The 22,727-nt window shown below is 46.7% G+C and overlaps 1 protein-coding gene across 3 annotated transcripts in view; it reads right to left on the bottom strand.

The window, feature by feature from the left end:
• The window catches only part of ERG (ETS transcription factor ERG), a 264,354-nt gene that overhangs the window by 227,209 nt on the left and 14,418 nt on the right, over positions 1-22,727 (bottom strand). The window contains exon 1 of one of the 3 annotated variants that reach the window (XM_019420349.2): positions 19,655-19,822. The exons of the other annotated variants lie outside the window; for them this stretch is intronic. The gene's annotated coding sequence lies outside the window, so the exon portion shown is untranslated. Of the gene's footprint in view, positions 1-19,654; positions 19,823-22,727 lie in introns of those variants that run through there. 3 annotated transcript variants of the gene reach the window in all.

Here is a 22,727-nt window from a genome sequence, read left to right as displayed (position 1 = left end):
TGGTGCATGAGATCTTCTAGCCAACCTACGAGCATCACTTTTCTGAGATTCTAGCTAATGGGGGTAGCTCCGGAGGCCCTGCACGACGTATCAGCTGAATCTATTATGTTTCAATCTACATCGCCTGACACCGTTTACAGGACCAGAATTTATTACCGGCCTTATGGCTTCATAAATTAGCCAGTCAAGCTATTGTCCCATCTCAGAGTGCTGTTTTAGCCAGGAATTTATAGTATTCTGGCTTAAAGTAGCATCATTGCTATCACTTTCCAGTACTGGGAGCATTAATTTTATCCTGAGGTATAATTCATCATGGTTATTATGAGAATACCAACATAAACAAAAGAGGAAGAAAAATATGTAGGTTATGGTCTAATGGCCAGGATCAATCCCCAAAGGAAAGGGGACACCTGGTAAAGTTTGCAGTCTTTGGATGAGTCTTGAACGTGTGTAGTGTGATTCCAACTCACAAAGCTTGACACACTTGAATGGGAAAACACCCAGTGAACAGCCCGTTGAAAATCCACGGAACGCCGGCCAAGTAAAAGCGCTCTACTCCGTCAGAGTATCTGGGCTGTGTTCCCTCTGTAAATCAGCATTTTAAGTGTTAGATAAAGAGAATCCATAAATCAGTACTATATACCCTCAACGTGACCTGGTGTCTTCACAAAGGATCTTCTGCTATTTAGCTCTTTCGTCTGGTCTGGTTTTATGTGGTCAGTTGTGGGCTTGGTTTGGTGTAGGGGGTGGAGGGATTGTGCAGCGTCGAAGCTACGATTCGTTCTTTTGTTCCTGCTCTTTACTCCGAGGACTAAAACCAGTGCCAATTCATCTGTCCTCCCCGTGGGCGCTAGCCAAACGGACCTCTAGCTTATAGCTACAAAACTCCAACGAGCTCCACGGCTCTGCGGTCACTCTGTCTGCAGAAGGAACGCTATCGTGACTTGAAAAGGACCAAAGATAGAGAACACGAGTTTTATTCATTTTAAAATACAGGTTCCACTGTCTCGTGGGTAAGGAACTGGTTTTTAATAAATTAGAAAACAGATATTCTAAACCCTTAAAATGTTCCCATCATCAAGACGTTAAGGATGCCACACGCAAATGACATTATCAATGACATCATTGTAGAGAAAAAGCACGGATTTTGGAGACAAATGGGCAGGGTCAAATGTGGACTCCACCATCCAGGTTCATCCAAGGACAGGCCTTTCTGTCCACCGCCCGGGGCTAAGTCAATTTTCCCATTGCAGCGTTGGGGGTAGGGGGGCATCGGTCTGGTAAATCTGGTCCTGAAACAACAGCCCTAAAGAGCTTGGAAAGTGGAATCCATTTGGAAGCTACTTACACTCACCAAGCACAGACTTGTTTGGTTAGAAGGACGTTAGACATACTGCAATATACTTCACCCCTGGCACCGCAGGAAGAAGTGGAGGAGGATGTGGAGGATTTCCACAATTTGTTAAGAGAGCACAGACTACGGGAGGAACAGGTTTAAAGATGCCCATTCGGTGTCCAAGTGAAAGGCCAAGTCAACAGTTGGATACAGGCTTTCGAGAGCGGGCGTAGTTAGGGATGGAGACACGGGGAGTCATCAGCACATGGGTAGTATTGGAAGACATGGGCTGGATGAGGTCCCTTGAAGTAACAGACGGACTCCCGTATGTGATAAATGGATTGTGGCAGATTACCGTGGATTACCGTTCCAACTCTTAGCTCCCTCTCTCCTGTAATAGGATACGGCAGCTCGATGCACTGTCTTGTGGTCTTACGGCACGCTCTTGCCTTCTAGCGGCCAAAGTATATGTGCCTCCCCCTTAGCTTTGAGCTTGGCCACGTGCCCCACTTTGACCAATAAATGCAGGCAAAAGTGAACGTGCGCCAGTCCCAGGTGGCAACTTAAAGAGGAATGACACGTTTCTGCTTGCCCTCAAGTTTCCTCCCACTGCCGCTTCCTCTGTTCTTCTAAGGCACTGAGGGTTTTTTAAGAGCTGTTTGTCACTGCAGCAAAAGCTGACTGATACATAAATGAAACCAGTCCCCCCACAGATACATCCAAAAAGCAACATCAGCCTACCTCAAAGACGGTAGGCCCCTGACCCCAAGACAGTTCCAGGTGGCCGTGCAAGGTCAGCCCAAGGTAAGACTGAATTGGTTCAAGTTTACCACCGGAACTTCCAGACTTTGCTTAGGTGTTCTCCACCCCACTCCACATGAGTGCCCTTCCAAGTGAGAATCTGCTCTGAAGGGGAATTCTGACATGACGTGAGCCATTGTGGTAGCTCAGTCCAACAGATTTGCAAGATCAATGAGCCAGCAGAGCTGTTCACAAAGGCGAGCACAGAACAATCTCGGCCTTTGGTGCGCCGACATCCAGGCTACACGCGGAGTGCGTAAGCCTGGGAAGCGACAGAGGGCAGACGCGGCCTTCAACCCCCATTTAAGCAAGAGGCTGTTCTGGAAGGAGCCTCTGGGACTCTGGCTCGCCCCCGGACTGCCCAGGTGCCGGACCACCGGGAAGAGAGGTGGGCGCATCCTGGAGGACACCCCTCGGAGGCTACCATCCACTGCACCAGGACGCCCCTGCCACAGGCCATCAGCTCAGTGGGCGCATGGGATACATCCTCGTTTTAGCCCAACTCTGGGCTTTTCACTCTCCACCATTAACTGCAACTCACCAACTAGCATTCCTCTTTGCATCCTGAGCCGGATCAACAGAGGACATTGAAAGCGGGCTGACAGCGAGGAAAATGAGGCTCGGCCCATCCCGAGCTTTTAAAAGGCTTCCCGGGACTCCTTCCGTATCACACAGCTAACAGACATACACACGCGCAGGTGTGGTGCACACCCATGAAATACACAGAAAGGAAATGAAGACAAAGGTTAATTTCTCACGCAGTGCAGACTGGATTAAAACGTAGCAGCCACACGTAAGACTTTTGCAAATTACCTCTGAGAAGTTCGTCGTGAGCAAAATAAGAATTCACCCGCCAGGTGGTGTTTGAGGGTTCTGTCACGTGACAATGACACGTTCAACAATATGAGCCCGTGCAACAGGGCTCTCACGTGTCTGAGCTTGTTTTCCACATAACCGTCGCAGAGAATCAAAGTCCTAGACTCGGATGCCCCCCCCCTTCAGAAATGAAGTGCCTATGTGGCTTTGCGCTAGAGGCAATCATAGGACTAGGGCATAGAATTTCACCTGCCTGGGAGGAACTGAACTCGAATCTATGCATTTGAACTCCCTGCCTCCAACACACAAGCAGCATTATTCCCTAAGTTAACGGTGCGGCTCTAACACTCAGCCACGGGATCTCTTAAAGGAGATCTCTAACTGTATCCTTGATAACACTCACAATTCACTCACTCACAATTCAAGTGAGTCATTTCTTCCCAAGCAAATTTTTTACAATAATTTTTTAAAGCTCTCAGAGTCGTAGTAATCCCATATCAAATAAAAACATTCTTGAGATGTCTGTCATTGTGACTAGTGAAACTATTTATTAAAGCATCTCAGGTTTCTTTATCCTTCAGGCTGCATTTGAAGCCTTGGAAAAAAAAGTTCCAAGAGGAGCCAACAATGCGACTTGGAGGTCCCCACTCCTACCTTCTGGGTCATCTCCGGCCATTCCACCGCCCGTCCTACGGTGCAGCCTCGGTGCACCGCTGGCTGCCTCCGGAATGCGCCCAGCACTCCAGCCGCGCGCTTTGCATGCACTTCTTGGAATCCGCCTCCGTGCTCGTTCCAGATAATTCTGATTTGCCCTTTACAACCAATGCATGTAGCAGCCCCTCTGGGAAGCCATCCCTGATGCCTGCAAGGTCTTGGTGAAACACCCCTTCCGTGGCTCCTCCTGGAGCACCTGTCCACCTCCGTCCCAGTGCGGAGCTGGGAGCAGAGCTCAGCTAGACGGCTTTGAATCTCAGCTCCCCCACTCACAAGCTGTGCGCCCTCGGGCGATTCCTCACCTCTTCTGGCTCTCACTTGCTGCATCTGCAAAGTGCCCATAAGAGCACCCGCGGGATAAAACTGTGGCAACTGTTCGACATTTTAAGAAATGTAAAGCACTGAGAGTAGTACTTTTGAAACACGGCAGGTGTTGACACGAGTCATTTTCATCACAGCCCTTACCACAACATCTTAGAGGCTGCCTCCTCTACTCCATTGTGAGCACCCTAAAGAAAGAATGTCTTCATATGCTCATATCCCCAACAGTCAGCAAATATTCTGGCACGTGGAAAACATATTTTGAGAATGCTGAATGAACAAGTGAATGAATGAAATAAAAATATAGATATTCATGTATAGTCACATCACGTTCCCGTTACACTGCCCCCAAAAGACAATGCGGTGTCGTAACTGCGCAAAGAGGATGTACCGTATCTCTCACATCAACCCACCTACATCCTTTGAGAATTTTGTTTAGAACAGAAATAAACTCGATGCATACCTTATGGCTTGAAACTGTTGCTTTGAAAGAGAAAGGCATTCTCCAAAAGTGCTGACTTATTTCATCCAGAATATTCATTTTCAGCACTACAAGCTTATGAAGGCAGAATGAAAAATTGAGAAATATATAAATTTCTCTCTCAGAGGCAAAGGTCTAAAAAAACACAGTGATTTGGTCTGCTTGTATCATTCGTTTTTAAGAGTTGCTAATCTTTTATTTTATTTCATTTTTTAATGTTTATTTTTGAGAGAGAGGGAGGGAGAGGGAGAGAGAAAGAACGAGCAGGGGAAGGGCAGAGAGAGAGAGAGGGAGACACAGAATCCGAAGCAGGCTCCAGGCTCTGAGCTGTCAGCACAGAGCCCGACGCGGGCTTGAACTCATGAACCTCGAGATCACGACCTGAGCCGAAGTTGGACGCTCAACCAACAGAACCACACAGGCGCCCCAAGAGCTGCTAATCTTTTAAATACTACCCTCATGGCCTCCCCTTACACTCATCACCGTGTTCTCTGGGAAAGAGATCAAAACATCCTGTTAGAAAGCAGGTCAAGGTGCTATATGAGGAGACTAAAGCAGTGAGCACGGGCTGGCTCAAACAGCAGAAGGCAAAGCACGGCCTTGAACTTGAGCACAGGGCGAGGCACTGCTTCCAAGAAGCCGAAAGGAAAAACAGAGGTCCTAGGTCAGGCTGATTTTGGAGAGCTGGCTTTGGGATCCAGGTTCTGCTGGTTTTCATATTGACACTCGACTTTTGACTAGGTCTACAATAAAAAGCACTGCTCCCACGCCAGCTGCTTCGTGGAAAGCAGAGTATTTACGCACTTGTTAATTCATACTATTAGCATTATGGTGCTGACTACTTAGAATAATCTTCGATAAACTCATTGAGGCAGCCCCAAAAAGCCCATTATAATAAGAAGAATAGTTGAAGCTCATTTGAATAAATGTGTTGACTGACTGCTTTCTGAGGCCCTCTGACCCCAATCTCCTCTGTAGCAGTGGGGCTCAAAGTCTGGTCCGCAGACCAGTGCCCAGTCCCAGAACGTTCACTCCTCATCCACGATGAGGGAAGTATACAAAGCAAGAAGGGTCTGGGAACTTTTACGGCAACTGGACATCACTGTGCCACCAAATGTGTGTTCGGTGGACTCGTTCCTCTGAACGCAGTATAGACCAGTTCAGAAGTCACATCGTGAACCAATCTAGTCATGCACTGGGAGGGCCCCATCATAATGTATGACATTTACGGTCAGTGTGTTAAGTATAAGCCAAAAGTGTATTTAAAAAATGAGAAAAAGTAAGCACATAGTTATTTTTATATCTTGCTATTTTTTACATGTTTTTTTAAGTTTTATCATCCCTTTCTAAATTTATAGTTTAATGTTACAACTAAATAAGGGAAGTAGAGTGTGTATTATTTATTTATAACCCTAATTTATTGATGGCCCCTTTTTGGCCAAGAGAAAACACCTTTTTCTGAATGCAGCAATCACAGTAAACCACATGACAACAAAGGAGCTGATTTTGAAGACAGTAAGACCAAAACATTTTGTATTTGTTTTACTTGGAAGTATGATCCCTCATACAACTGAATTCAGTTTTGTAGCCATAATTGACGACAAACTGTTACAAACACTGCATGCCATTTGAAAAGATACATTGGCAAACGAAACAATGAAACAGTGAAAGACATAAGCAGTATTTTACACACAAAACAGTTTTAAAATCTCAAAAAAATATTTGCAACAAATAGCATTAATAGAAAAGCAACAGAAGCGATGTTCAAATTTCATATTAAAAAAAAAACTATTGGGGACCTGGGTGGCTCAGTTGGTTAAGTGTCTGACTTCGGCTCAGGTCATGATCTCGTGGTTTCGTGGGTTCAAGCCCTGCATCAGGCTCTGTTCTGGCAGTGTGGAGCCTGCTTGGGATTCTGTGTCTGTCTGTCTTTCTGTCTCGCTCTCTCTTCCTCTCTCTCTAAAAATAAATAAACTTTAAAAAAAAATTTTTTTTAGGGGCACCTGGGTGGCTCAGTCGGTTGAGCGTCCAACTTTGGCTCAGGTCATGATCTTGCGGTCTGTGAGTTCAAGCCCCGCGTCAGGCTCTGTGCTGACAGCTCAGAGCCTGGAGCCTGCTTCCGATTCTGTGTCTCCCTCTCTCTGTGACCCTCCCCCGTTCATGCTCTGTCTCTCTCTGTCTCAAAAATAAATAAAAACGTTTAAAAAAATTTAAAAAAAAAAACTTTTTTAACTATTGTTTTTGAAGGCTTCTTGTGAAGCAGTACAAAAAAAAAACAAAAAACAAAAAACAAACAAACAAAAAAAACAAAAACATGATAACACAGCGCCTTCCAATAAGAGCTGCTGGCAGAGCCTTAATGCAGGGGTGGAGCACGGAACAGCCACGCCGCTAGGGTGCCTGTGCCCCAGCTGCACTCAGCAACCTGCTTCCTGCTTCCTGCCACAGGGAAAACAGTGCCCGCTGAACAACACGCCTGGCGACACAGCACACGAAAGCTAACGCATTCCATTCGGTACTTCTGTCTTTACCCCATGTGATACTGTGGAAGATGAGTACACCTGAACTCTTAGTGTTTCTTTCTCTAAGACACCGGGGGTTTTTTCCAGCTCTTTAAAGATGTGAATAAGCAGTCAGGCTTGCTCATCTCTCTGACCTCCTCAGTATTTTTAAATATTGTAATCCTCCTAGGCAGGGAGGAGAGGTAGTGCCTTTTCAACGTATATCTTTCTGTCATGATGCATAGTAGAGTCTGGAAATACATAAAACAAGATAATGATAGAGGCTAACTCCAAGGAAAGTAGCAGGGAGGTTTTTTTTTTTCCCCTTCCTTTTGCTTCTCTGTATTTATCATTTTTTCTACACTGAATTGCACTCGTGTCATAAAGAAACAAAAGACCACAGAGTCCGTAACAGGGTTGCATGAGGTCAGCCATTTAGAAACGATTCTCGAGAGCTTTGCCCGTCGGGGGGACCACGTGAGCCACCAATTACGGATGAGCCCCGTACGCTACCCGGAACCACAAACTCGACGCTGTGAATGTGATGACCTCATGGCTGAGGAAGGGGTCAATTAAAGCATGCGACGTCCCTGACCAGTAGCCACCTGCACGCCCCCAGCTACCAAACCAAGCGAAGAGTCAGAGCATTCATCTGGGGGCGTGTCTATCACAGGACAGCTGTGAACACGGCAGAGTCAACCATGCCAATCTGGCAACTCAAAGAACCTGGCCGCTCCCTTCCTGTGGACGTGGGGGGCCCTCACAGGGGGCTCATAGCACCTCACTGCCCATCCCCAGTTCCACCTAGTCTCCTACCTCTTCCCTCCACCTGCTTCAGGCTCTCAAAATGACACCTGTCGTGCTCCGGAGTCAACCAGGCTAGGCGAGCACTTTTACGCATTGTGTATAAATGATCACTGTTTGCGATACCTGCATTATTAACTTCTTTCTCTTTTATCAAGAGATACAGAAAGCAGCAACACACAGCTTTTGTTTATAAATGTCATCCAAAGTATCCCCTTCCCCCAAACTCTCCCAAACTAATTATTGTTATTGTTCTCATTACTATTACCATTAATGCTAAGAGGGGACCTGTTTTTAGGTACATAACTTCCCAGTTTGATAGTGAAGTTTCCCATGCTTAGCACACAGTTCACAGCATCCCACAGCCCCTGGACAAGAGTATCTAAGGTTGGGGCATCTGGGTGGCTCAGTCTGTTGAGATCTGACTTCAGCTCAGGTCATGATCTCACGGTTGGGGAGTTCGGGCTCCCCATCGGGCTCTGCGCTGTCAGCGGGGAACCCACTTCAGATCCTCTGTCCCCCTGTCTGTCTGTACCTCCCTTTCTTGTGCTCTCTCTCTCAAAAATATATAAACATGTTTTTTAAAAGAGCATCTAAGGCTTACAGATGACTGTTTGTAGAGCTCTCTAGTTGGAGGCGGTGAGATGTAAACTCCTGCATGAGAAGGTAGTAGTCCTAAGTCCCTCCGTCTCTGCTCAGCCTCCAAGCAGGTAACCTGAGGCAAATCACTGCTCTCTCTGCACCTGGCCCAGAGGCAATGTTAGCTGGCTTCAAGAATTGGGACACTACGTCTCCGTGACCTTCCCCCACCCAAGGGGTTCTCGTTACAACCAGAGCAACAGGGCAATGTGCGGTTATGATTCATTTTACGTTTAAACGACAGCAGATAACTTGCTTTAAAAAATAATAATGGTAGCTTTTAAAAACAAGCAATCTAATTTAAAAATGGGCAACAGACTTGAACAGGCATTTCTCCCAAGCAGATATACAGATGGCCAACAAGCACGGGAAAAGACCTTCAACATCGCTGATCATCTGGGAAATGCAAATCAAAACCACGATGAGATATAGCTTCATATCCATTAGGATGGCTACTATCAAAGTAACAGAAAGTAACAAGTGTTGGTGAGAATGTGAAAAAACTGGAACACTTAGGCATCACTGGTAGGAATGTTAAAATGATACAGGCACCATAAAAGGGTGTGTGGCAACTCCTCAAAAAGTGGCATTACCAAATGATCCAGCGATCCCACTTCTACACAAAAGAGTTGAAAGCAGAGAATCAAACAGATACCTATACATCAATGCTCACTATTCACAACAGGTGAAGGGTGGCAACAACCCAAATGTCCACCAGTAGATGAATGGATAAACAAAATGAGGTACAGACATGAAATGGCATGTTATTCAGGCTAAAAAGGAATGAAATTCTGATACATGCTACACCACAGTGGACCTTAAAGACGTTCTGCTAAGTGAAATAAGCCAGACACAAAACGACTGCTCCAACTCCAGCCATCACATCAACAATCCAGCAGGTAGGAAGGACAAAGGAAAGCAGAGTGTACACCCTTTAAAGATTCTACCTGGAAGTCCACTCTTCCCTTTAGGGATACTTCCTGGAAGTTGCACATGGCCCTTCTGCTCACATTTTATTGCCAGATCAGAGTCACGTAGCTGCACTCGGCTGCAAAGGAAACTGGGAAATGTGGTCTTTGTTCTTGGAGCACATGCAGGCGTTCTGTTCCCAAGGAGGAAGGGAAGAAGGAGTACTGACAGACAGCAAGCCAGCTTTGCACACGTGAAAATCATCTTGAAAATGTTTTCTGGCACCAAGCTGTAAATCTTCAAGGTTTCCTAGGATTGCGTGCAGAAAGGAGGAGCTTTAAGAAACAGCTGTGACCGAGCGAGTACTTGCTTCATTGATAAGCTGGCTTTGTAGGACATAAAGGATCCAGGGATGTGCAATACAAAGAGAGCCATTCACCATAAACCTCCCCACAGGAAGTAGGACAGGCAGCTGAATTGAGAAGCATGGCAAAGGAAAAAAAAAAAAAAAGAAGAAGAAGAAAGGAAACGAAGAAAAGTTAAAAACAAAAAAACAAAAAAACAAAAAAACAAAAAAAACAAAAAAAAAACCCCAAGAAGATGAAGGAAGGTAAAGGGTGCCTCACCCCATCCATTTCATAGAAGATGAAACACCGTAAAAAAAAAGCCCTTAGAGTCTGGCTGCATTCAGCTCTGGCAGAGACTAGGAAGACCCACCAGCACACTCCTCATGTTTTAGGTGGGAAATAAACGTTCTCTTTATCCCGGGCATCCTCCTCCCCCAACTCTGTGCGTATCCTGCCCTCAAGAACAAAGATCCGGCACCTTCGAAACACACCGTTCCCTACACCGTGCTTCCCGTCCAGGTGGTCTTTGCTTGAACGTCTCACAGACCAAGCACACGGATTCACAGAGTCTTACAGTCAAGAGAGAGAATGGGAGTTTCTATGAGTCATAGAAAATTTGGTTTAAAAAAAAAATGGCATCAGGAAGAATCAGTAACACTAAACGCCCACATGTCTCGTCTCTTTAAAGCACGCTGGGGGAAATTTTGCTTTTAGTGGTAACTTAACATTCTGTTGCTGCTATATGTCATTTGCAGCAGAGAGAAAATAACTAAGAGCCTGGGAAGACTTTTATAGCCTTCCCATCCTTTTTAAGAGATGGCGTGGTCCCAATTTTGACCTCCGTTTTACTACTTTCCTTTCCTTTGGACCAAATCCAGGGAATCCTGCTAATACTAGAACAACTCGGTGTTACTGCATATGCACACCTGATCCCGTGCCTTTTCCACCCCCTACTCTGGCAAAGGTCTGTGTAGACAGGCAAAAAGCCCCCGTACTCCTGTCCTGACCTCCTGGTAGCCATGGCCCTCATCCCAGCTCCGCCCCCCTGGCAAGTCAGGAAGCACTTCAGACCTGGCGTCTGCAAACAAAATCCCATAGACAGTTCTAGAGGGTATGCTTTGCTGGGGAAACCCAGCCTAAACGGCTTCTGTTCGATTCATCACTCCACCATCGCCACGCTACAGAAGTCATCTCTCAAGTTCCAAAACGCGTTCAACCCTCCCTTATTTTTCGCGTTTGTTGTGCCTCTCCTATTACAGCCTCATCTCAAAGAGAATCACACATTCTAGTTTATCCAAGGCAGTTCTAGTTCAGTCTGCTGTCATTAGAAATATTGTGTCTTCTTCCAGTCCAAGGTTGGAAGAAAAATCACATGGACACACAGTGAATCTCCCAAGTGTGTCCGGAACCTCGGTGGTAACAGGGGACACTCTGTCCCGGTCACCTTTCCATTCTCCAAGCACCTGCATATGGCAGCTGACCCGGACAGGTACACGGTCCGTACTTGTCGAAAGGGGGAAAGGAAAGACGGGAGAAGGAGGGAGGCAGAGAAGGAACAGAAAGAAGGGATCTCTCCTACTTCCCTTGCTCAGACATCAGTCATGAGTCCATATAAGGAAGAAGATTTGAATAAAATGACTTGAAGGGACAGCATTCTCCCACACCGAACGTGTGCCCCCACGGGAAGGGGCAGAACGCAGGGGTTACAAAGCAAGGCGCTGCGGATTCAAACTCTGGTTCCATCATGTACACGCTATATGACTTTGAACGAACTGACTGACCTTTCTTCGCCTAAACTTGCTTATCCACACGATGGATGTGGGAAAAGTGCTCCCCACACAACGTGACCAACATGCATATGAACAAGATTATCAATATCACTAGTTATCAGAAAAGTGCGATTGAAAAACACAATGAAATACCGCCTCACGCCCATTAGGATGGAAAAAGAAAAAAAACAAAAAACAACACAAAACACAAAAAAGAAAAAAACAAAAATAGGAAGTAGCATGTGTTGACCAGGGTGCAGAAAAACTGGAACCCTTGTGTACGACTGGTGGGATAGTAAAATGGTAGAACCATTATTAAAAAACAGTATGGGGGCGCCTGGGTGGCTCAGTCGGCTAAGCGGCCGACTTCAGCTCAGGTCACGATCTCGCGGTCCGTGAGTTCGAGCCCCGCGTCGGGCTCTGGGCTGATGGCTCGGAGCCTGGAGCCTGCTTCCGATTCTGTGTCTCCCTCTCTCTCTCTGCCCCTCCCCCGTTCATGCTCTGTCTCTCTCTGTCTCAAAAATAAATAAACATTAAAAAAAAAACAGTATGGAGGCTCCTCATAAAATTAAACATAGAATTACCATGTCATCCAGCAATTGCACTGCTGGGTATATACCCAAAAGAATTGACAGAGAGTCTTGAAAAAGATATTTGTGCACCCATATCCCACATTCGGAGCAACATTATTCACAACAGCCAAGAGATGTAAGCTAGCCAAGGTTCCATCAACACATGAATGAATAGAGAAAATGTGGTCTGTGCAGACGGTAGAATAGTACACAGCCTTCAAAAGGGAAGAAATTTTGTCTCCTGCTACAACACGGAAGACACGATGCTAAGCGAAATGAGCCAGTCACTGAAGAACAAACATGCTGTGGCTCCACTGATAGGAGGGCAACTAAACCCGTGAAATTCATGCAGCCACAAATATAACGGTGGTGACCAAGGGCCGTGGAGGGCGGAGAGGGGAGCCGCTGTTGAGTGGGGACAGGGCTTCAGGTCTTCAAGATGAGGAAGTTCTGGAGACATGCTTTACAACAACGTGAATACACTTAACGCTACTAAGCCAGACGCTGAAAAGTTGATGAGGATGGTCCATTTTCTGTGTTTTCTACCACAATAAAACATAATCACAAAAACGTGCCTTCCCGTGGACTGCTGTACGGATTCAATGGGTTCACATGTGGAAATCCCGGAACGCTGGCAGACACAGAGTAACGGTTACGTGAATGTCATCCCTACCGGTGAGTCCTTGTCCTTTGTTCCACACTGCGTCAACGTGTAGAGATCATTTTAGGTTTGATGTTTTTTATCTGCTTGTTGGTTGGTTTTGTTTATTTCGTTCTTTTTGTCGTCTCAATTTTCGATCTCGCATATGGCTCTCTAAAGTCAAATCGTGCTAGAAGCTTTACTCGCTCTACTTCTAAATTATTATGAGGGGTCGAGGCAGCTGGGTGGCTCAGTCAGTTAAGCATCCGACTTCAGCTCAGGTCATGATCTCACGGGGTTCGAGCCCCGTGTCGGCCTCTGTGCTGTCAGTTCAGAGCCTGGAGCCTGCTTCAGATTCTGTGTCTCCCTGTCTCTCTCTGCCCCTCCCTCACTCACGCTCTGTCTCCATCAAAAAATGAATAAACGTTAAAAAAAAATTTTAAATTATTATGAAGCGTCAACTATATTCAAATAAAAAGAAAAGTTGTCATTTCCCGCCACTAGGCCTGAAAGGCATGGGTATTCACATACCCAAATCATTGAAAGTTCATTTAATTAAAATATTTGGCATATACTTATTTAAAAATACCACTAGGACATTCTTGGGGCCAAGAAAACACATGAAGGTTTTCAAGGGCAGTGTGATGGGGATGTCCTGAAGCTAACATAGTCAGAGGAGGCACAGAGCCGAGATCACAAAATAGAATGGTCCCAGATTTCCTAGGGACTATTCTGGTCATGACTCTCCAAGAACACTGATAGAAAAAAGACATATGTCCATACAAATAAAATCAATATATGATAGCTCTAAAAAAAAAACATAGTGTGTAAAATAAGGTTAAAAAAAAAACTAGCTGTGTTTTGTCTGCAAAAGGGATGTTGAAGGAAATAGGCCTCTGAAATATGCGAAGGTCTGTCAAGTATTCATTCATTCACTTGTTCGGTTTTGAAATTACTTGATAAATATTCATTGAAAGATTTCTAGGAACCAGGCAGTGTGTCAGGGGTTAACCACGCCAATCGCGAGCAAAACCAGCCTCCTTATTGTGTTATTCTAGAAGGTACAATACACAATGAAGGAGACCATCTGAGGTCAGTCTAAGGAAGCACCTGTTGACAAACATTTTTTTTTTTTTAGGTGGAAAGGACCATAAAAGGATGAGGGGATGAGCTCCCTGCCCTGGGTCTATGCAGGGAGAGACAATATGAGCATTAAGAATGCCAAGAAGAAACTAGGTTCTAATTATCTGGTGTAGATAACCATCTATCTCAGGGCACCTGGGTGGCTCAGTCGGTTGAGCATCTGACTTCAGCCCACGTCGTGATCTCACAGTTTGTGAGTCTGAGCCTCGCATTGGGTTAAGCGTCCAGCTTCGGCTCGGGTCATGATCTCACAGTTCATGTGTTCAAGCCCCACATCAGGCTCTGCGCTGGCCGTGTGGAGCCTGCTTCGGATTCTCTGTCTCTGCCCCTACCCTGCTGGCACTCTCTCTCAAAAATAAATAAACATTTTAAAAAACACACACACTGAGTGGAGTGAATGCCTCTCCATGCAGAGTGATTTGGGAATATAATATTTAGAGAAGCTGCATTACTGATTTTAGTGGCCACCCGAGCAAAGACCTAAAATGATACAGACCCTATGAAATCGGGAACATTTATTTTATCAAAAATAGCCAGCTCCCTTTGCATGGATGCATACCCATGATCCTTAATTAGAATCTCAGTTTTATTACAATAGCATAGCATTTCATCTAGAGGTCGTATCCCTCCTGCAGAAACTTTGCTCCGGCTTTGAAAAATATCACAAAATATCACAAAAATAACTGCTAAAGATAACTGGAAGCAACAAAGAGGCCCTTCAACAGGTGAACGGACGGATAAGCTGCAGTCTATCCACACTATGGAAATTATTTGGCAGTAAGAGAAATAAGCTATCAAACCACAGAAAGATACGGAGGAAACCGAAATTCCTATCACTAAGGGAAAGAAGCCAGTGTGAAAAGGCTCCGTACTGTCTGATCCCAGCTCTAGGGCATTCTGGAAAAGGCAAAACCGCAGAGACAGTGACAGGGTCAGTGTCTGCTGTGGGTTCAGGGATAGGAAGGGAGGGATGAAGAGGTGTAACACAGGGGATTTTCAGGGCTGTGAAACTGTTCAGTAGGAACAGTAATGGTGGATAGATACATGGTATTTTCCATTGGTCCAAACCCACAGAATATGCAACACAGAGTAAACCCTAATGTAAACTATGGACTTTAGTTGATAATAATGTATTGATACAATGACAATGAATGAACCACCCTTAAAAAAAAAAAAAAAAGAATCCTGGGGCGCCTGGGTGGCTCAGTCAGTTGAGCATCCGACTTCGGCTCAGGTCATGATCTCGCAGTTCGTGAGTTCGAGCCCCGCGTCGGGCTCCGCGCTGACAGCTAGGAGCCTGGAGCCTGCTTTGGATTCTGTGTCTCCCTCTCTCTCTGCCCCTCATTCATTCACATTCTGTCTCTCTCAAAAATAAATAAACTTTAAAAAAAATTTTGAAAAGAATCTATACTGAGCTGGCAAAAAAAAAAAAATCAGTAGCTACGTAGATTATATAAATAGTAAATAATTAAATAAATGAAAACAATCAGGAGGAAATTTCACAGCCATGTCTACCTTCGTGGCCAAAAAAAAAACAAAACAAAACAAAAAAAAAAACTCTCCTACCCAAAACCCGAAAACTGTTGCAAAGGAATTCAGTGTGATATTTTCAAAGCATAATCGAGTATAAAATATAACCTGATGACAGACCACCGTGCAATCACCTTTCCATGTTTCGGTAAGGTTGGCCGCAGACGTGAAAGCCGTGCTGTGGGCGTTCGGGGTCACGTGATGGCGATTCCCTCTGGCTGTCACCACGTGTGTTCGAACACGGTTGACCCCAGCGTGACTCAGGTTGGAATGAGATGCTGGGCGAGGGCCCCCCTTTGCCAGTCACCTGTCCTGCCATATCGGACAACTGACTTTTACAGGTGTCTATTTTCTCATGCAAGAAATGAACGGAATAGAGCAGCTAGCGGTTTTCACGCTGGTCCCCAATGGCAGAGGGGGTCTGGGGACAGTGGGGAGGTGGGGTAGGGCAGGGCCAGAGTGCACGGGCTTCCGCCAAAAGAAGTGCCCTCTATTTGCGGGGGCGGGGGCAGTTATTTATTGGGCTTTTATGTACGATTTAGTGGAACGAAGGTCTCCTCAAGCTAAGTAATTCTTTTTTTTTTTTTCCAAGAGACATCTGGTTCCTTTTCCCTGAAGGTATTTGCTCAAGCCAAGGAATGAAGCACCTGTGAGTAAGAAGCAGATGAAAGCTGGAAATATAAAAACTTGAGGGAACCTTTTTTTCATTTCCAAGGGGATTATCGAGGCAGGAATGTACTCTGGCTCCCGGAGGCCCAACCAGTATCTGATCTCCCACCTTGGCCACTGCTGCATTTCTGCAGGGCGTCATCCAGAGTTCCTCTCCAGGTCCAACTGCCTCGTGGGGAGTAAGAGTCCGATCTGGGTGACTGGGGCCCCGTGTCTGGAGGGGCGGGTGGGCACTGTCTGGGGAACCTCCCTGCTACGAAGGAAGGAAGCCAATGTTTACTCAAGGCCAGTTATTAGGTAAGAAGACAAACTATCAAAAAGGAAAGAGGCAAATACCCGCTATGCTTACAGATAAGAAGCATGGACTCTTAAGTTCTAAGAGCCCTAAACGAGGGCAAAAAGATGTCGTGGAATACTACACAGTGGGAGGTGCATCTGGGATCCAAAGCTGGCCCTCCCTGTGATGATCTACTCTTTTGTTTACAATTTTTTAATGTTTACTTATTTTTGAGAGAGAGAGACAGAGCATGGGCAGGGGAGAGGCAGAGAGAGAGGGAGACACAGAATCCGAAGCAGGTTCCAGGCTCCGAGCCGTCAGCGCAGAGCCCGACGCGGGGCTCGAACCCACAAACCGCGAGACCGTGACCTGAGCCGAAGCTGGACGCTCAACCGACTGAGCCACCCGGGCGCCCCCAGTGATGATCCATTCTAAGTGAAGATCTAAGCCAAGACCCTTCGGTTCGGTCACCAGCTTCTCTTTGTTTGCTGGTTGCCGTATATTTCAAATTCCTTACCTTCCCAGACTTTACAAGGAGCCAAGACCCAGGACAACAGAGTGCCGGGAAGCAACCAGTTCATCTGGAGCCTGATGGCACGAGCCTCCCAAGGGTCTCCCCCCTCCCTCCCTTCCACAGCCCCGAGCGATCACTGAACACGCCGTCCCGCCCGGAGAGGACACGCCAGCCCTCCAGGGGAGTGGAGGGCAGTCTGATTTGTAAGCACATAGAAAAACGAAGGCAGCACGCAAATCCCAGTTAGTAAGTCTGGGAAAAGACAAAATGTAACCGCGGCACATCCTCTGGCTCCCCTCTAACGTTTATATCATTACAATAACGCTAGACGTAGACATGAACTTAGCGGACATTTTTGCCTCACTACACTGTGAGGACAGCGGAACGGAGCAGGGAGGGAGGGGCGTGAACCCAACCCCCATCTTCTTTAACAGAAAACTGATCCTGTCCAAACTGAAGGCTCGAGAAGGAGTGCCACGAGCCCAGAACTTAGAAATATGGAGGTGAATGACAAAGAACAGCCAAGAACAGCTAAGGAATGGTCGAGGGCAGAGAACTAGCATTTTACATTATAAGCCCAGAAGTACCATTTAACTGTATGCATGTGTATTCCTTCGAGAAAAAAAAAAAAGCAATTAAAGTAGAAAAGTGATGACACACATAGAGGACCTTCAGAGTGAATACACTCAACACCGGACGGGCTTGCGGGAGATTTCTACGGACGGGTTAGGAGCCCAGAGAGGCACAGGCCTGGGGTCCTGCAGCACTCACTGCTGCTTGCTGGTGGCCAGGGCCGTGGCACCTGCCCCGTGGTCCGACCAAAGCTCCATGGGGAGAAGGAGGCACCAAATACATTCTTCTTCATCATCTTAGGAATGTGCTCATCTGTTTATTTAGGTCATGTGACAACACCAAAGAACTAAGCAAAAGCCAACGAGCCTGGTGTGCTTATGTGGTGTGGTAAGACCTCTTCCCCAAGTCCACGTGCAAATTCTCGTCATCCCTCGCCTTTCAGAAGCCTTAAGGCTTAAAGTGTAAAACAGTTTATAAAGAATAAAGTTCTGAATGATAAGCCGCCCGCATATATCAAAAGATAGATGAAGATACATACCCGATCACATTATTCCACTTTCTCTTCTTTTCTTAACTTTTTTAATGATTATTTATTTTTGAGAGACATAGAGAGTGAGTGTGGGAGAGAGGCAGACAGAGAGGAAGACAGAGAATCCGAAGCAGGCTCCAGGCTACCAGTGCAAAGCCCAACATGGGGCTCAAACTCAAGAATGGTGAGATCGTGACCTGAGTCGAAGCCGGATGCTCAATGGACTGAGCCACCCAGGCGCCCCACACAATTCCACTTTCAAGAACATATTCTAGACTTTGGCAAACTGTGCAGCATGAGTCCCGACCCCTACGCCTCACTCCCAGGGGAGCCTGATTTCATTCCTCTGTGATGGGACCCGGGGATCTGTATTCTGCAGCCAAGACGCAGAACTTTTGGATTCTAATAAAGAAAACAGAAAACAGCCTAAATACTCAACAGAGAGAACTAATTAAATCCATCATGATAGGACCATACAAGGGAATCCTAAACAGGCTTAAAATAATGTGGCAGAAATAAGATATCTCATGAAACATGTTTACCGACATGCACAGATATTTACAATGTGTTCCTCAGTAAAATAAAAACACGTTATATAAACTGTGTATGTGATAGGATCCACTTTGGGGAAAAGAATACGTATAAAAGAATTCTGGAATTAAATGTATCATTGTCAGTAGCCATAATGTCTGAGTGTGGAAAGATTGAAATATTTTTGTCTGTATGTTCTAATATTTCCACAACGAACAAAGTATTACGGATACACCTTCTCAAGTTCAAAAATGCCTGGACATAATACCTCTTGTACGGTTCAAACATTCTAACACTGTTCATATAGATTTCAGCTCACACCCGCCCAATAAAACCACACATCTGGTCACCCCCACTGTCGCCAGCCTCTCTCCGGGGCACTCTGCTGCCTGCCAAGCTTCCAGGGTAGACGAACAGCTCGTGGGTTTCAACTTTGTAGGTAACAAAGTATGGCTGCCTCAAACCCAAAATATCCTTGAAACCTTGTTACGCCCACTGAGCTTCTCAATGCACCTTTCCAAGCCTGAGGGTCGAGAAGGGAGCATCATGGGGCTGGGACCGTGAGAGAGGCCATGAGGAAGTCACATCCCAACGCCTCCCACCCCAGCCCCAATGAACCGTTCGGCATCCCTGGTGGAAGATGTTGGCCCACTGGACGGGGAGCGTGGGAAGAAAGCACTGGTTCTACCAGACATTTGGAACCTGTATGCACGTTCCCAGGAAGCTTCCAACATGAGGAAGGGGCCAAGTCTCGGACCCCTGGGAGGGCACGGAGCCTCGCGTTCTTGGCAAACATGGCCGGGGCTCCACTGGCCTCATCACTCACTTTAACCCCCTGATGCCCCCACTCTTTCCTCGGAGCCCCTTCTCGGATCCCTCGTGTCAAAACGAAACAAAACGAACCAAGTAAGCTGCAGAGTTGATCTCCAGAAGCTTTTGAAACTTAAGATAAAAGCCATCAGGGAATGATGGACCAGCGGCCAAAAATTCAAGGAAAAGCCTTTAACACGTGGCCGGGTTCGAACAGTCCACTTCCCAGGTCCCGCCTCTCACCAACTCGTAGCAATCAGGCAGGACACTGGCACAGGCAGGAAATCTAAAATTAGGTTTTACTACCTATAATGGAGGATTTATGGAATGGTGTAATGAGCAGTCTCGGGACGAAAACCCAAAGTGGGGGAACAGAAACATCTTTGTGGACGTACCGACTACGCCCACACGCGCTCCGTGACCCTCACCTACAGTGGCCAAGGTGCAGGTCTGCAGGGCGACAGAGTGAGGATGCAATCCTTCCTCGTTCTAAGCTTGACGCGCGTCACAGCCAACAGCAGGGTCCGCGGTCCCTGATGCTTTTGTTTAAGAGGGAGGTGCTTTCTTAAGAGAAGCGGTCCTGACACCACACCAGGAATCCAGGCATTCTGAGGAACAAAAGAACCCATTCGATTCAGTCCTCTCCTGAAATATCCCAAACCACAAGAACAACCCTCAAAAGGTCAAAAGAAGATGGGACTCGACCACAATGTATCAGTGAGTGGTGCCACGGCACCTGTGTGTCCCCATTTTCAGTGCTGGCGAGATCATTGGAGGAACCCCCCCCCCCAGTACCATTTTGGGGCAACGTACAGTACCATTTTGGGGCAACGTAAAGAAAAATGAACCAGCGTGTTTATGTCAATGCCACGTGTTCAGAGAGTTTTCAAGTAAATGTGACGAAAGAACCAAGGGCTTGAGTCTGTGTTGGCTGGAGACGGGGTCAGGGTGACAAATTCCATCCCCTGCAGCAGGTGACCCACAGCTGAGAGCTCACGGAAACCGCTCATGGGTAGGGGTGTGGAAAGAAGGCTAGGATGTCTGGGAACTGGCATGACCACGCCCGGTCCCTTTCTGTGCCCCACCCCTGCTCCATGCAGCAAACGTAGGCGGGCTTGGACATCCTCCCTACAGGGGTCTCCAGCCACACTCCCTCCCCTCTCCGGGTGGTACCCCTGGACCCAGAGGGGAGTCCGATATGCCAGCCTGACTCAGGGCCAAGCCAGGAAGAGAAGTAAAAAAGGAGGGACCGTCATCGGCTTTCTTTTCCAGTGAAAACTGTGGCTCCAGCTAACAGGCGGCCTTCTGCAAATCAGTGTGACAATATTCCTACTGAGCAGAAGAGTTCCTTGAAAAGATGGTTCCATTTACTACAACACACAACAAGATGGGGAGACAACTTCGCTTTTAAAAATCTTATTTTCTTAAAGCGGATTTCGGCTTTCCACGATAAAAGCACTTTTCCTAGGTCCCAGTTGTGAAGGCTGGTGTTTATTTAGGTGTGGTTTCTTAGCATACTGGAACCTTCCCGTACTCTGAATGCAGGTGCCTGGGTCTACAGAAATCGCTTATAAGGACAACAGCACAGACCAGTCTTTTTCCACCTGAGTAATTAGCAGGAGAGTAAAATCCAGGCCACCTGGGGTCCTCCTCAGACTTCTCTGAATGTGGTCTAGGAAGAGACAATTTAACCTTAATTCTAGGCTCTGATGACGAGGTTATTTTAGTACAGCGTTATTGTAACATACATAGTGTAATGTAATATGCATACATGTAACCTACATAATACAGTATGTGTGTGTGTACGTCATATATGTAAGAGCTTACACTTATGATAAGGTTTTGGAGGGAAAATGCCATACAAAAATCATACTGAATAAGAGAGCCAAGCTGTGAAACAAGTCTGCAACGGCCTCGGAAGGCCAAACGGTGTTAGATATTTCCTCTTTCTGGATACAGGTGCGGATGCAGTTGGTGCCGGCATTGACCCTGGTTCATGAGGAACATCAATGTTTTCCAAACTCCTGTCTTGTTTTACAACCAAAAGTCCCCATTACCAAGTTCAAAGAGAATTCCCCAGAAAGAGCACAGCAAAGTATCGGCTATAGTCACAGAAGATCGGATACACAGCCCATAATATAAACGAGTTTCACGTAAGTGTTTAGACATACATTGTGGTCTGTCATCCACCCCAAAATTATTACCATCCACCCTTAGTACCAAAAAAGCAGATAACGATGTGATTTTACCACCCTGGCATCCACTGCGTGTGGAGGCATGGTGTGAAGAGGTATTTTTAGTGATTTTTTAAGGGCAAGCATTCATAAACTCCCAAGTCTGTGCTTCATGTGACTATGACATAGCTCTTGGTCATTCTGCTGCTGTCAAAATTAAGACTGCGGATCACCGCTGACTCAAACTAGCGTCTGTCTGTAAGACATTACAAGGGGGCCATTTGGAAAGAAGAAGAGGGGAAAGTTTCAGGAGAGCGAGCTTTCCTAAGTAGCCGGTACTCGCTAGGAGTTAAGCATCTCTTAAAGCGCAGACAAACCAGACCAGAAGAATCCACGAGAACGTACCTTTTACATTCCAGATACGGAGCCCAGACGGCCCCGGGGGGGAGGGGCGGAGGGAGCCGCTGGGTTCCAGAGGGCAGCTCCCGGGAGATGCTCACAGAACCACTCGGATCTCCTGCCTCAGATCGAAGGCAGCTCCCTCGTGATGTTCCAGAAGGAAGTATACCAGCCGAAAGTACCAGAACGCCTCCTATGCCTTGAGCCGGAGGTAAGCATTTAAACAAAACGCCTCATCTGTGCGCCTCTGGCACTCGCAGCAACATCCGTTTTCTCGCTGGGCCCTTCCAGGAGGTCAGGGACTGTGCCGCACAGCCTTCCCCGGGCGCAAGAGGGTTATTTGCGGGGCTGCTTCTGGGGAGGAGAAGCCCAATGCGACGTGACAGTCTTCCCGAGCCGGGCTGGTTTCACAACACACATTTTCTCCCTTCCTAAGAGTCTGGCTTGTCCCTCGTGTCCTTTTTCCTATTTTCGGGATGGTTGGGTCACTTCTAGTAACTGAGCTTGAGCGGGGCTGTGAGCCCCGGGCGTGGGCGGGCCCTTCCGACTCTGGTCTGCCTCACGGGACACTCACCCTCCGACTCTGAGTCAGTTGCCTTTTCATGGAAATACTATTCAATGATCATTTTCATAAAAATCTGTGCTGGCTCAGTTTTGTTTCTCTTGACGCTGGCCCAAGTGTTTTTCTCTTCTGATTGATTTTTGGGTGAAACTCAGCATGTCTCTTTTGGTTGTTTATTCTCTAATATATTTCCATCTTAACTGGAGGGGAGACATGAGCGTCAGAGGGATCCAGCTGTACCAGATCGGCCACACGGCCTACAGTTGTACGTCCAAGGGGACGGGGGCGGGGGAGGCTGTCTGCAGAAGCCAGAGGGCTGCTCCTGTCCAGACCCAGAAGTAAAGGCAGGGGCTACCGCGCAAGGGG

This window comes from Panthera pardus, unplaced genomic scaffold (genome assembly GCF_024362965.1).
Source record: "Panthera pardus isolate Hobbes unplaced genomic scaffold, ASM2436296v1 HiC_scaffold_16, whole genome shotgun sequence".
Taxonomy (NCBI): domain Eukaryota; kingdom Metazoa; phylum Chordata; class Mammalia; order Carnivora; family Felidae; genus Panthera; species Panthera pardus.
This window is presented reverse-complemented; position numbering and strand designations above follow the sequence as displayed.